The sequence below is a fragment of the Spea bombifrons genome, chromosome 8 (genome assembly GCF_027358695.1).
Source record: "Spea bombifrons isolate aSpeBom1 chromosome 8, aSpeBom1.2.pri, whole genome shotgun sequence".
NCBI classification, from domain to species: domain Eukaryota; kingdom Metazoa; phylum Chordata; class Amphibia; order Anura; family Pelobatidae; genus Spea; species Spea bombifrons.
In genome coordinates this window covers 21,734,499-21,747,801 of record NC_071094.1, presented here as the reverse complement: position 1 = coordinate 21,747,801, position 13,303 = coordinate 21,734,499, and the positions used below count along the sequence as shown (strand labels likewise).

Here is a 13,303-nt window from a genome sequence, read left to right as displayed (position 1 = left end):
TGGGGGCAGATGTGCATAACTGGAGGGGGCAGGTTGAAAAAAAAGGAAATAAAAACAATTTTTTTTTCTCAATCGTAGCTTTTATTAACCCCTTCGCGACCTTTGCCGGTTCAGGACCGTCATGACAAGAAGGTCACTAAATGACCTTTGACGGTCCTGAACCGTCATAAAATTAAATAAGCTTAGAAAGTGATCAACGATCACTTTCTTCGCTGAAACGGCGTTACGGTAATGCCTCGATGTCGAGGCATTCAGTAGCGCCGAGATCGGCATCGGGGGCCATGTCACGCCCGTTTTAAAAGCGTTTAGGAGGCGATCAACGATCGCCTCCTAAACTTAAATGGTGTCGCTGGAATGCCTCAATCAGGAGGCATCCAGCGACACCAAACACTTACCTTTGGATGGGCTGTGACCGCTCTCCGGAGCTGCCGGCGTTCTTCGCCATCAGCAAGATGGCGGCGGCCCGGGAAAAAAAACAATAAAGACGAAAGAATTCGCTAGACGGTCTCCAGACCCTCTAGAGAACTCTGGCTCCACTTGCAGGTTGAATACAGGTACTGCATTCAACCAAGCAAGTCAATGGAACCCAGCTTTCTAATCACTATGTGATTAGTAAAATATTCAAAAAAAATAAAAAATGGAAAAAAAAATAAAAAAAAAATGTGCTAACATTTACAAATAATTATGCAGTGATGTCACTAGATGAACCATCCAGTACATTGCAAAATGTGTAAAAAAAAAAATATAAAAAAGTATTAAAAAAATAAAATAAAAAAATAAAGTTTATTATTTTGAGCAAGTGCTAAAATTTCTCAAAAATCTCAACAAAGAGTTAAAATAAAAGCACTTTAAATACCCAAGGGGTGTCTAATATATAAAAAAAATGGCTGATGGGGTAAATTGGAGTGGCTGAGCTCAAAGATAGGGCATAGGTACAGACTGACCAAAATGGACAAAAAAAGCGCACTTCCCAAATGTGGCATTTTAAATCTCAAACAACACGACAAACCCATGCATGTCGGGTATCACTGCACTCACATATTGGGGTGTTGTTTGACAGTGACATATACCAGAACCTGTATATCTATAACTAAAGTACAATTTGTGTGAAAAAAAAATAAAAAAAATGACTATTACAGAGTTTGACAAAGTGTAGTTCTATAATTGGTGCATAGAAAGTGTTAAAATAACAGCATTTGGAATATCCTGGGGTGTCTATTTTTCAAAAATATATGGTTTGAATGGGTTAAATTGAGTTAACCCGCTTCAAAGATATTCCAAAGAGGAGATGGAGGCAGAATGACCAGATTTGTTAAAAAAGATTTGGAAATCATAAAACGCTGCTTGTATTTATTGCCCTATAACTTACAAAAAAACAGCAAAAAAACATAAAAACATTGGGTATTTCTAAACTCAGGACAAGTAGCAGAATCTATTTAGCTAGTTTTTTTACTTGCTTTTTTAGGTGAGTAAAAGATTTTTCAAATAAAAGTCATAAATGTCTTTTTTTTCAATTTTTCACCATGTTTTTTTTACCCACAGGGTACAAAACGAAAAATGAGCCCGGTCCTTAAGGGGTTAAAAAACAATTGTTCACATAGTTTACATGAATTAACATTTACTGGTAAACTTTTTTCCTATAGGGTCGTCTTATATTCAGGCTTTTTATTTTTTTCATAAATTAATATTCAGATTTTGGGGGGGTCGTCTTATAATCGAGCAAATACGGTACTAATTGGATTCTGGATGAACATATGTTCTTAAATATATACCTTTAGCAACCCTTCAAATAATTTCCCCACTACCGATGTTAAGCTTACTGGCCTTTAATTGCTCGGTTGAGATCTTGATCCCTTTTTAAATATGGGCACAACTCATCATGAGTAGAAAACTCATTTCATTAAAGAGACAGAAGAATAAATAAAATGGATGTAAAACACCATCACACTGAAGTACTCTTGTCTATTATGATGTTCTCAAACAACCAGATAATAGAACAGTGCAAATTAACCTCTTAACGACAAACGACATTCCAGGCACATCACAAAAAAAACATAAAGATGGGGACTGAGGACGTGCCTAGCATGGGGTTAAAAGGGGCTCTGGTGGGCCCTGGGCAAAATAATATAATAGTGTCCCCCCACAACAACCCTTTCAGCCCCCCCAGTGTCATCTCTGTCCCTGATTCAGCCTCCCCAGTGTCAAACCAGTCCCCATTCAGCCCTCAGTGTCATCTCTGTCCCCATTCAAGCCCCCCAGTGTCATCTCTGTCCCCCATTCAGCCCCATTGTCACCTCCCATTCGGCCCCCAGTGATTTTAGAGTAAATAAATTGGTGGTGAATAAATGGCAAATTCAGCAGATTAGTAAATATCCATTACCTTTCTAAATTAGTCACCATTCGAGGTTCTGTCCTCCTGTAGTGTTGGCCTAGCTTGGCAATCTTAGCAGGCCTGTCCCGTGCCTGTTTATCATTTACGAGATTGTCGCCGCCTGTCCTGACCCGTGCCTGTATACATTTACGAGAGTGTTGCCGCCTGCCCTGACCCATGTCTGCATTATCAGCCTACGTATTGTTCCTGCTTTGGGTATCCATTACCTAAACCTTCTACGCTGACAGTGTGGCAGAGCCTGTCCTGGTGTTTGTTTTTGGGTGTCGGTGTGGCAGAGCCCGTCCTGGTGTGTGTGTTTGGGTGTCGGTGTGGCAGAGCCTGTCCTGTTGTGTGTGTTTGGGGATCTGTTTCCTGGCACTTTACTTACTTTAGGAATAAATGGAACTAATTAATTTTTACACCCTCCTGAATTTGTAGTCGCTTCAGACTCTTTAGTAAGAGGATAAGTAAAGGTATTGTGTTATTTACGCTATTTCAATCTGCGTATTTTATTAAAAAGAATTAGTCGCACTGAATTGTGGCTTAAGGCGTCCCGTATGATGACTTTTTTTTTGGGTGTACTGATGTACTCCGAATCCCATCACATAAGTTTCTATCCTATGTTGCCTGTCACTGATGTCATCTTTATCCAATACACATGGATGCCAAGGGGTTAATATTCTGTCTGTTTTATTTATTTCTATAAAAAGGCCCACCCAAAACCTCAGCAACAGGTCCATAATGCTCTTAATCTGGCCCTGTGTATCCTCCTTGCAGACAGCACGGATATTCTCCAATTAGTGGCAGGTCTTCACTGAAGCCTCTTCCCCCATGCTGTGTTGTGGCTGCGCTGGATATGATGTCATTTCATATCCAATGCGATGTCCAACCCCACATGTAGTCCTGTTTGTTCTGGCTGCGTGAACCAGAGCTTGGGGGAGGAAGTAGTCCGGGAGCAGATCTTCCACAATTTGGTGGATGTGAGGAAAAACTCATGAGGGGAAGTCTCCAGAATGATGGGCTCTTTATGAGGAGTGCTGTTCTGCTGGTTGACATCTGCTTACATAGTGTTATTAATATAACTTTAATATAACATTATTTAGCTGTTAATACATATGCCTGGTGCATGGTATCGCATCACACAGCAAATGATTTAGTGACACCAGGCATATGTTTATTAATAGCTTTGATTTTTTTTAAAATTTCCACACCCCTGAGGTGTTTGTGTGTGAGCATGTATGTACAAGTGGGTTGAGATAGAGTGTGTGTTAGAATGAATGTGTACATGCATGTGTAAGTGAGTATGAAAGTGTGTGTAATTCGTGTAAGTGTGTTTACATATGTAGCCAGAGTGTGTGTTGGAAGGAGGGGCAAGGGGTTAGGAAGGCACAGACAAGTTGTTTGGGGGCAATGATGGCAAAGACAAGTTGTTAATGTTGAGGGCCACGGGACAATTCCCACACCAGGGCCCTGTGGTTTCTAGTTACCCCCTGGTCTCATATGCCGATGGTTCTCAACCTGGTTTGCTCCTAAATATGATTTGCCCACTGATTATACTGTTCCTGTTGCTGAACTCTTTGGCCTTGTGTTTGAATCCTAATTTACCGCTATTCGCATTTTATTTCTATTCTGCTGTCCAGTCTCTGCTCCTGGGTTCCGGTATTCTATGCTCAGCTTGACAATAATACCGTATTTGCTTGATTTATAAGACAAGGTTTCTTTAAGAGCTCTGAAAAATACCACTCGTCTTATATTTGAGGCCGTCTTTTAATCAGACCTTATATAGAGGTCTGACCATAAGACTAAGATTCAGATCCTCCGCAGCGCTGCAGGGGACCTGGATCCTCCTCTCTGGTAACCTCCGCTGCTGCTGGCACTTCCGCTGGGGGCATCTAGACACCAGGGAGTCTGAAGTACGAGTCTTGGGAAGCATTGGTAAGCCTGGGGAGGGGCAAAGTGGCATATGGGGGGGGGACATAAGGTATTCCTGTAGGCAGAGTGGTATATATGGGGTTAAAGGCATTTTGGGGGGTTAGAGTGGCATATAGGGGATTAAAAGGCATATCTGGGGGGCAGAGTGGGATATAGGCAGGTATAAGGCATATCTGGGGGCAAAGTGGCATATAAGGGGGCACGAGGCATATCTGGGGGCAGAGTGGCAAGCCTGGGGTCAGATGTGCATAACTGGGGGGCAGGTTGGCAAATGAAAGGAAATAAAAACAAAACAATTTTTTTCATATGTTATAAATATAAAAAATAGTTTACATGTGAATTAATATTTACTAATAAAAGGTTTTTCCTATAAGGTAGTCTTATATTCAGGCTTTTTTTTCTCTTTCCTAAATTAATATTCAAATTGTGGGGGGTCATCTTATAATCGAGCAAATACAGTATGTGTCAGGACCTGGGTCCATACAGACGACTGTAATGACCCAGAGCGCCCAAAGATGGAGTTCAGGAGTTATTGCACAGTAGTGGAGCTGGACAGGGCCTTTTTGCAGGGCGACTGCACTCTCCCAGGTGGGCATCTAGGGTTGTGCAGCCACATACCAGGGTCCTGACACAGCAGCAGATGTTGTCCAGAACAAAACAAAGTGATTACCTGCAAGCATCCTGGAGGAGGCATGAGACATAGCACTGGAATCATGTGCAGGATGCTGCAGGCTGGGAGTATGGAAGCTAAGCAGAGTAGCAGCTGAAACACAGCAAGCAAGGGAGACAGAGCGAGCAAGGGACAGGGAGACCGAGCAAAAAACATAGCCAGACAATACATACATGGTATTCAGGACAGGACATCCCTCTACCTCTACAAGACTACACAGATACCACAGGACCAAACAGGGCTAGCCTAGGACTATAAAATAACACTTGGAGATTCCGTCACATCTGATGGCCATAGTATGCTTAGCCCACCACTACGCCAAAGTACTCCAATATTCGGTTGGTCCTAACACTAAACCCTGCCTACTGAATTAATAATAAACTGAAACTAAACATTGAATCTAAACACAAAACCAAGGAGGACATACCTTTAGACTGCTGACTTATAAAGGAAACAGAGCTGAAGCAAAGAGCAAAACCGGAATCAAGGAATCAGAAACACAGAACAGAGCATATGGAAATCCAGGAACGGATTACAGCAAAGGGGAAACTCTAGTGAGACAGGGGGAACAAGAGAAGCAGTTCCGCAGCCTGAACAGAACTTGACAGTACGTAAGAGATGGATCTGGTCCTCTAGAACACGTACAAAAACTATGTATGGTGTTAAGGGGCCGTGCAAACGACTCTATTAGTCGCCCGCAATTGGACCCTGCAGGCGACCAATAGGTTCGATTGCACGCCCTTTTTAACTCCTCACGGCAAACCTATGGATTTCTACTCCCGTGAACCCCTGCAATGCTGCGTAGATAACGGGAGCGGAAATCCGTAGGTTCGCCATCAGGGGTTAACTTGGTGAAAATTGGCCGACAGAGACCGCTGGTCTCCCTGCTCCAACAGTTTAAAGTCTGTACGAACAACCAATAAAGTCGCTTGTACAGATATCAGGATTCAACCTTGTCAGACAAAACTTATTGTCATATCTGCGGCAGGCCCTAGAGGCTGCCTGTGTGTACACAGTACCCTGTAGGCGAACGCACAGCTGCCTCTGTGCCCTGTCAAGTGAGCTTCCTGCCTTGTGCCCTATCAAGTAGGCTTCCTGCCTTATGCCCTGCCAAGTGGGCTCCCCGCCGTGTGTCCCCGTGCCCTGCCGTATATCAGGTTTCCTGTCAAGTAACTCACTACCTGTTCTTGCCTGTCCTGCTGGTTTCTTCAATACAAAGCATTTCAGAGTATTCTGCCTGTGGTGAGTTTCTTTGCGTCATAATGCATCACAGGGTACAGACCAGGCCCTGCGTGTCCCCTGCGACTGGGCTCCTACCTGACCATCTAGCCCGGCTCCTGACAACAGACTTTTAACTGTTGGAGCAGGGAGACCAGTGGTCTCTGCCGGCCAAGTTGCTGCACCAGGATTTTAAAAGTCTGTATGACCGACTCTATTGGTCGCCAGCAGGGGGCTCGTCTGCCATCATCATTGATCACAGGTCATAGGCGACCAATGGAGTTGCTCGTACGGACATTTAAAATCCTGGCACCAAAGTTGCTGCATAGTCCGTGCTGCGTTAACCCCGTATTAACCCCTTTACAAAAAACGAACACGAAGAATGTACACGAATATTCGTCTGAACCAAACACAGGAACGGGCGAATATTCGCAAATATGATTCGCAAAGATTTTTTCCCCCACGAAGACGAACACGAAGAGTTGGCCAGCACCCAAGTCTAGTACCTACTGTATAGAGGAAATTCTAAGCAGAATTGCAAAAACAATATTATATATATATATATATATATATATATATATATATTTTAGCACACATAAATTATTGTTTTGGGTTTTTCTATGGGTTCAAAAGAAAGCCCTACTTTTATAATTTGTGTAGGGACATCAAACAAGAGGAATCTTGATTAAACCAACATATAAAAATGGCAAAAATATGGTATTTAGGGTAAAAAAAAAACCCCTTGGTACTGATGGGGTTAAAACAGTTACCCTTAACCCCTTTATGATCCTATGGACATATTTATCATTGTAATTTGTAATTGTGTCATGGAAAAACAAACATGGCAAAAATTCCCAAAAAGGCATTTTGGCTGTGAAGGTGTTAAACATGCGTTTGGTCTTTCATTAGTTTTCTATGAAAATAAGCAACATTTTTGAGGTCTCAGTTTAGCTCTTAACAACATTTAATTATCTCTGTGAATTCAGACCAAAATTATTTTTAGCTGTTACTTTATACATGTGTCTTCCCTTATTACAAAGTTAGTATGCTTGCTGAGACAATGTTACTTTGGGTCACTCTGTGAGTTTACATTGACTTCTCAAAACATCATAGTGGTGGAACAGGTAAATGGTACATAATTGTTAAAATGTTCCAGCAACTCTGAGAAACATAGCAATTCTGCTAAGAAATACGTGTATATAATGCACAAAAAACCTTACAAAGTGAGTGTGTGGTAAGACATCAATAATACACAGCAGGGTTGCTGTATGAGGCATCAAATTCTGTTATTTTTGTTCTGTCTCGAGAGGAAGCTAACAAAAGATCTTGAAGTAATTCTAACACAATTCATATCAGAGGAGTGTATTTAATTTTGGCAGTGTGTGAATTACATATAATGTTGGTTAGCAATTGTGAAAAACTAACTTACAATGTATACAGATGCATGTGGTGTATCTGGTTATGAGATGTTTTAAATAAATTATTGGATCTTTGGGGAAAACTACATTAAAATAATAGAATTACAGTTGTGGAGTTGATAGCTTTTTATGCTTGTTTTATAATCCCTAAGGGAGTACTTTTTCTCTATTTTAAATTATGCATCATAAATATATTAAATGTCATGTAATACATTCTGTTTGGTGTTTTATTTTGTGAGATTGTGTTCATCTATTAGATTAGATTTGTGTGCATTAAAGTTTGTTGAATTTACAAATCACTGTCCTTGAACACAATGCTGGATTAAGGAGCTTTGGACCTTGGAGCAATTACACAAGAAAGGTCCCTTTTCTGGATTTCCTGCCTTTAGCAACCCCTTCCCCCCTTTTTCTCTGCTTTCGGCCCCTTGCAGATATTTTTCCTGCCATTTTATTCTTTCCTCCCTCTTTGGCTATTTCTTTTACACCACACTTGCTGACATCTTCCCCCCTTTTTTTTAGGCTCATTAATATGTTGCTATATATTAAATATTCCCTGTGGTAATAAAACCATAAGCCATAAAACAATGTAAACAAAACAAAAGGAATCATATCGTAAAACTTAACTTTTAATGGATAACCCACTAAAATATAGCCAAAATAAAAAAATAAATCCATTGCTGAGATAACCCACAGTCAATAAACTATTTGAAGTAGTGGTCATAGGAGTCTCTTACCAACTAACTCCAACCTCTGTATAGTCCTGGCTGAGTACTGCTTGATAAATGGTTTTAGAGGACCTGCTCGTTAATTTGTCAAGCAGTACTCGACCAGGATCAGACAGAGAATTGCAGTTATAGATCAATTGAAAACTCACACGCAAACTCAGAATTGAAGGTATAGATCAAATAAATAATGTATGGAAACCCTAACTTACAGGCAGAGATCACAGGTCGCACACCCCAAAGGCCAGGCCTGGCACCCAGCTGAAGCTAAGAGCAGGACTCAAACAAATTATTAAAAGTAAATGGCAGAGCACAAGGAAATTCAGGAATTGATTACAGCAAAGGGGGAACTGTAGCGAGACAGGGAAACTGTAGCGAGACAGGGAAACTGTAGCAAGACAGGGAAACTGTAGCAAGACAGGGGAACTGTAGCGAGACAGGGGAAACTAGAGATAAGCAGCTCCGCAGCCTAAATGGGGCCTGACACGGACAGCGGAAGAACCACCAGTTGAAGTATGGGAAAGGGACCAATAGCAAGCTGTTTGAGCAAGCCAGGCATAGGTGTGAAGTAGAGAGCCACACCTTGTTTGTAGGTAGGTGCTGATGTCTGCATCTGACTTAAGGCTTTGGTTAGGTTGCGACAGAGATGGCTAAAGGAACAGGTTTTTGGACCCGGGATGTGGCTTCAGGTAGTTTGCTGGGAACAGGAGCACTGGGTAAAATGATAGTTATACTCATATAGTGCTGGACCTGGTTATTGTATGTGAACTCGGCTGTGGGAAGTAGATGAATCCAATCATCCTCCAAATGCGTGACAAAGCAACACAAAGAGTGTTCCAGGATCTACCACGGTCAGAGGTGATGGAGTCTTGGATGCCATTTAAACAGTATACAGTCCTTATAAACAGTGTTGCAGTCTTGATGGTACAGGATTGGCCCCCTTGTGGTTGTAAAGCATACCATTTTGGTGAAACAGTCCACTATCGCAAGGATTCTAGTGTGACCTCAGACGAGGGCAGGCCCAACAATAAGATCTATGGCGGGATCTAGCCATGGACATGTTTACGTTTATAAAAGGCCCGCGGTTTAATGACAATACCAAAATTGCGTCTTTTGTGTACAACCTCATGCATAAATATTTACATTTCACCAATTACAACTTTACCAATTAGAGTCTGACCCACTACAGATTGTATATCATTCAATACATTGAAGCTAGCCTCTTGAAAATACAATAATTCTCATTGAGAATGGCTGCATAAACACCATAAACTACTATAAATTCATTCAAAAACACCTAATGTACTGTTAATGTTTGTATACTTTAAACCAATTCATACTTTTATCAGTTTCTGGTGACAGGTGGAAGGGGACCCATATTCAATGGGTCAACAATAAAATACAAAAAGTGGGTGGCTGGGGGGTATAAGTACACAACAGGGTGGTTGGGGCATCACATAAATCAATACACAAAAGGGGTTGGGTGGTTGGGGGCAATATACATGGGTACATTAACCAGTACAAAAGGGGGCATCAATACACAAGGGAGGGGGGCTGGCTGAGAACATCACATAAATTAATGCACAAGGGTGTTGGGGCATACATGCACAAAGAGGGCTGGCTAGGGCACACATGCACATGGCAATACACAAGGGTGTGGGGGGATACTTTAAAACCAAACAGGAGGGGCTGGCTGGGGCATCAATACACAAGGGGGGAAACACACAAAAAAACAAACCAGTGTGGAAAGCATTTTTTATGCTTTGTGTAGATTAACCCGTACTGATGCGGATGTCGGTGTAGCAGAGCCTGTCCTGGTATGTGTGTGTTTGGGTGTCGGTGTAACAGACTCTGTCCTGGTGTGTGTGTTTGGGTGTGGGTGTGGCACAGCCTGTCTTGGTGTGTGTGTTTCAGAGTAGGTATAGCAGAGCCTGTCCTATTGTATGTGTGGCAGAGCCTGTCCGTGTGTGTGTGTGTGGGTGTCGGTATGGCAGAGCCTGTCCTGGTGTGTGTTTGGTGTCTCGGTGTGGCAGAGCCTGTCCTAGTGTGTGAGGTTGGGTGTCGGTGTAGCAGAGCCTGTCCTGTGTGTGTGTGTTTGGTGTGTCGTTGTGACAGAGCCCGTCCTGGTGTGTGTGTTTGGGTGTCGGTGTGGCAGAGCCTGTCCTAGTGTGTGTGTGTGTGTGTTGGTATCTCTGTGTGTGTTAGAGCCTGTCCTGGTGTGTGTGTTTGGGCGTCGGTGTGACAGAGCCTGTCCTGGTGTGTGTGTTTGGGTGTCGGAGTAGCAGAGCCCATCCTGGTGTGTGTGTTTAGATGTTGGTGTGGCAGAGCCTGTCCTGCTGTATGTGTCTGGGTGTCAGTGTGGCAGAGCCTGTCCTGGTGTGTGTGTCTGGGTGTCGGTGTGGCAGAGCCTGTTCTGGTGTGTGTATTTGGTTGTCCGGTTCCTAGCACTTTACTTACTGTAGGAATAAATAGAACTATTTCATTTTTATTTATCCAGAGATAAAGCGACCTCCTGAATTTGTAGTAACTTCAGAGGACAAAACTCTCTAGGCCCAGAAATCAGTGAGAGGAAAAGCACATGTTTTGTGTTATTTACTCTATTTCAATCTGCATATTTTATTGAAAAGGATTATTGGCACTAAATTGTCGCTTCAGGTGGCCCGTGTATGATGACTTATTTTTTGTGTACTGACATACTCCCAATTCCATCACATTACATCAATATGCATTAGAAAATCAGGAAACAATGGGCATGGATGGTGGACTGATTCGATGGCCCAACGGGCCACTTGAGTAGACTTTCCTCACAGGCCTTAGGATGCCAGCCTTCCCCTGTCTATGACTGAGCACCGGAAGGTCACGTCACGCTGATGCTCCGTCATAGAAGCCCCGGCGGAAGTGTCAGATAGCAGTGGAGGTTGTCTGCGCACGTTCACAGGCTTCCAGAGAGGAGGATCCAGGTCCCCTGCAGGTCTGCAGGGGATCTGGATCTTAGTCTTGTAGTCAGACCTCTATTTGAGGTCTGATTATAATATAGCCTTGAATATAAAAAGAGGGGTATTTTTCAGAGCATTTGCTCTGAATAAAACCCTGTCTTATAATCGTGCAAATTTTATTTCTTAGTATCAGTTGTTACTGCGTATATTATTGTAGGTGTATGTTCTGTGATTCAGCTTACTTATTTTGGATGCTTTTGCACACAAAGGTGAAGGTTATTTTTTCTGTACAAAGTTTTGAATGTTGCCAATACTACAGTCGTGGCCAAACGTTTTGAGAATTACACAAATATTGGTCTTCACAAAGTTTGCTGCTTCAGTGTTCTTAGATATATTTTTTAGATGTTATATGGTATACTGAAGTATAATTACAAGTATTTCATAAGTGTCAAATGCTTTTATTGACAATTACATTAAGTTCAAGACCTCTGCAATCCGCCCTTGGCATGCTGTCAATTAATGTCTGGGCCACATCCTGACTGATGGCAGCCCATTCTTACATGCTTGGAGTTTCTCAGAATTTGTGGGCTTTTGTTTGTTCACCCGCCTTTTGAGGATTGACCTTAAGTTCTCAATGGGATTAAGGTCTGGGGAGTTTCCTGGTCATGGACCCAAAATTTCAATGTTTTGTTCCCCAAGCCACTTAGTTATCACTTTGGCCTTATGTCAAGGTGTGCCATCATGCTGGAAAAGGCATTTTCCGTCACCAAACTGTTCTTGGATGGTTGGGATAAGGTTGGGACATCACTGGCATTAATAACATGTTCAAGAGGTCCCTACGAGGACCTCTAACCATTTTTTTTATTTTAAACATATAAAAAATACACAAAAAAATAAAAAAAAATCTAAAAAGAAAATAGTAAAAAAAAACAAAAAAAAAACCTTACATCTCATTGCCCTAACACAACATCTAAACAGTATAACCCTCCTGCCCCCGTTCACAACCCCCAAACCCTTTAAGCCATAAGCATATGAATAATGTACACCTTGCTGGGAAAGTATGGAAATCTATATAATTTAGGTCTTTCTGAAAACACCTGAATTGATAGACTTGGAGGGAATTTTCCATCAGGTTACCTAATTTTGTGAGGATTCAGAGAGAAAATTAAAAAAATATTAGGTGTTTTTTTTTTCTAATTTTCGCTAGTTTTTACTAAATTTCTCAAACTAAATTTTCAGCTAATCAACAATGGTATCAAAAGAAAGCTCTATCTCTCTTTGAAAAAAACAATATATATGTCATGCCCCATCCACGCTGCGGAGCTGCATGTCTCTGGTTTTCCCCTCTTTTGCTACAATCCATTCCTGGATTTCCTTATGCTCTGTTCTAATCTTCTGATTCTTTTATTCTAGTCCTGCTCTTTGTTTCAGCTTCTGTTTCCTTTATAAGTTATGCCCCTCCAGAGGGCTTCCTGTTGTGTGCCCTGCCAGAGGGATTCCTGCCTTGCGCCCCTACAGAGGGCTTCCTGCCGTGCACCCCAAGTATCCCCTGGCACTGGGCTCCTACCCGACCTGCTTACCCGGTTCCTGACAATATAGTTTACATGGGTACACTATTCACAGGAAAAGGGAATAATCGCTGAACTGACATACCGCAAAAATGGCAAAATTGTTCCGGGACTTGTGGTACCAAAAACCCCTGGGACTGAAAGGGTTAATTCTAGAGGGGGCTACGGTTTTTCATTTGCAGATCCATGTAAAGGAGACCATGTAAAGGACTTGGGGAAGATGGAGATGCTCTGGATTGTTTTTCTTCTCCTGTACATTCTAAACTTTCAGTATAGAAAAAATAACCTACACTTTTGTGTGCAAAAACATCCAAAATAGGTAAGTTGAATCATATAACACACACTTACAATCATACATCACTACTGATACTAAGAAGGAAAATAACACCTACACAATTAAAATGTATTTGGTTTATTAATTTCATTTATAAGAAACACGTCAAGTAAAATAATATTACACATAATAAA

General features: G+C 41.8%; 1 long non-coding RNA gene across 1 annotated transcript in view; it reads left to right on the top strand.

Annotated features, from left to right (window-relative positions):
- Window positions 1–466: 466 nt before the first annotated feature.
- The window catches only part of LOC128502623 (uncharacterized), a 113,428-nt gene continuing 100,591 nt past the window's right edge, over window positions 467–13,303 (top strand). The window contains exon 1 of the long non-coding RNA XR_008355156.1: window positions 467–932. This is a non-coding gene — a long non-coding RNA (uncharacterized LOC128502623). The remainder of the gene's footprint in view (window positions 933–13,303) is intronic.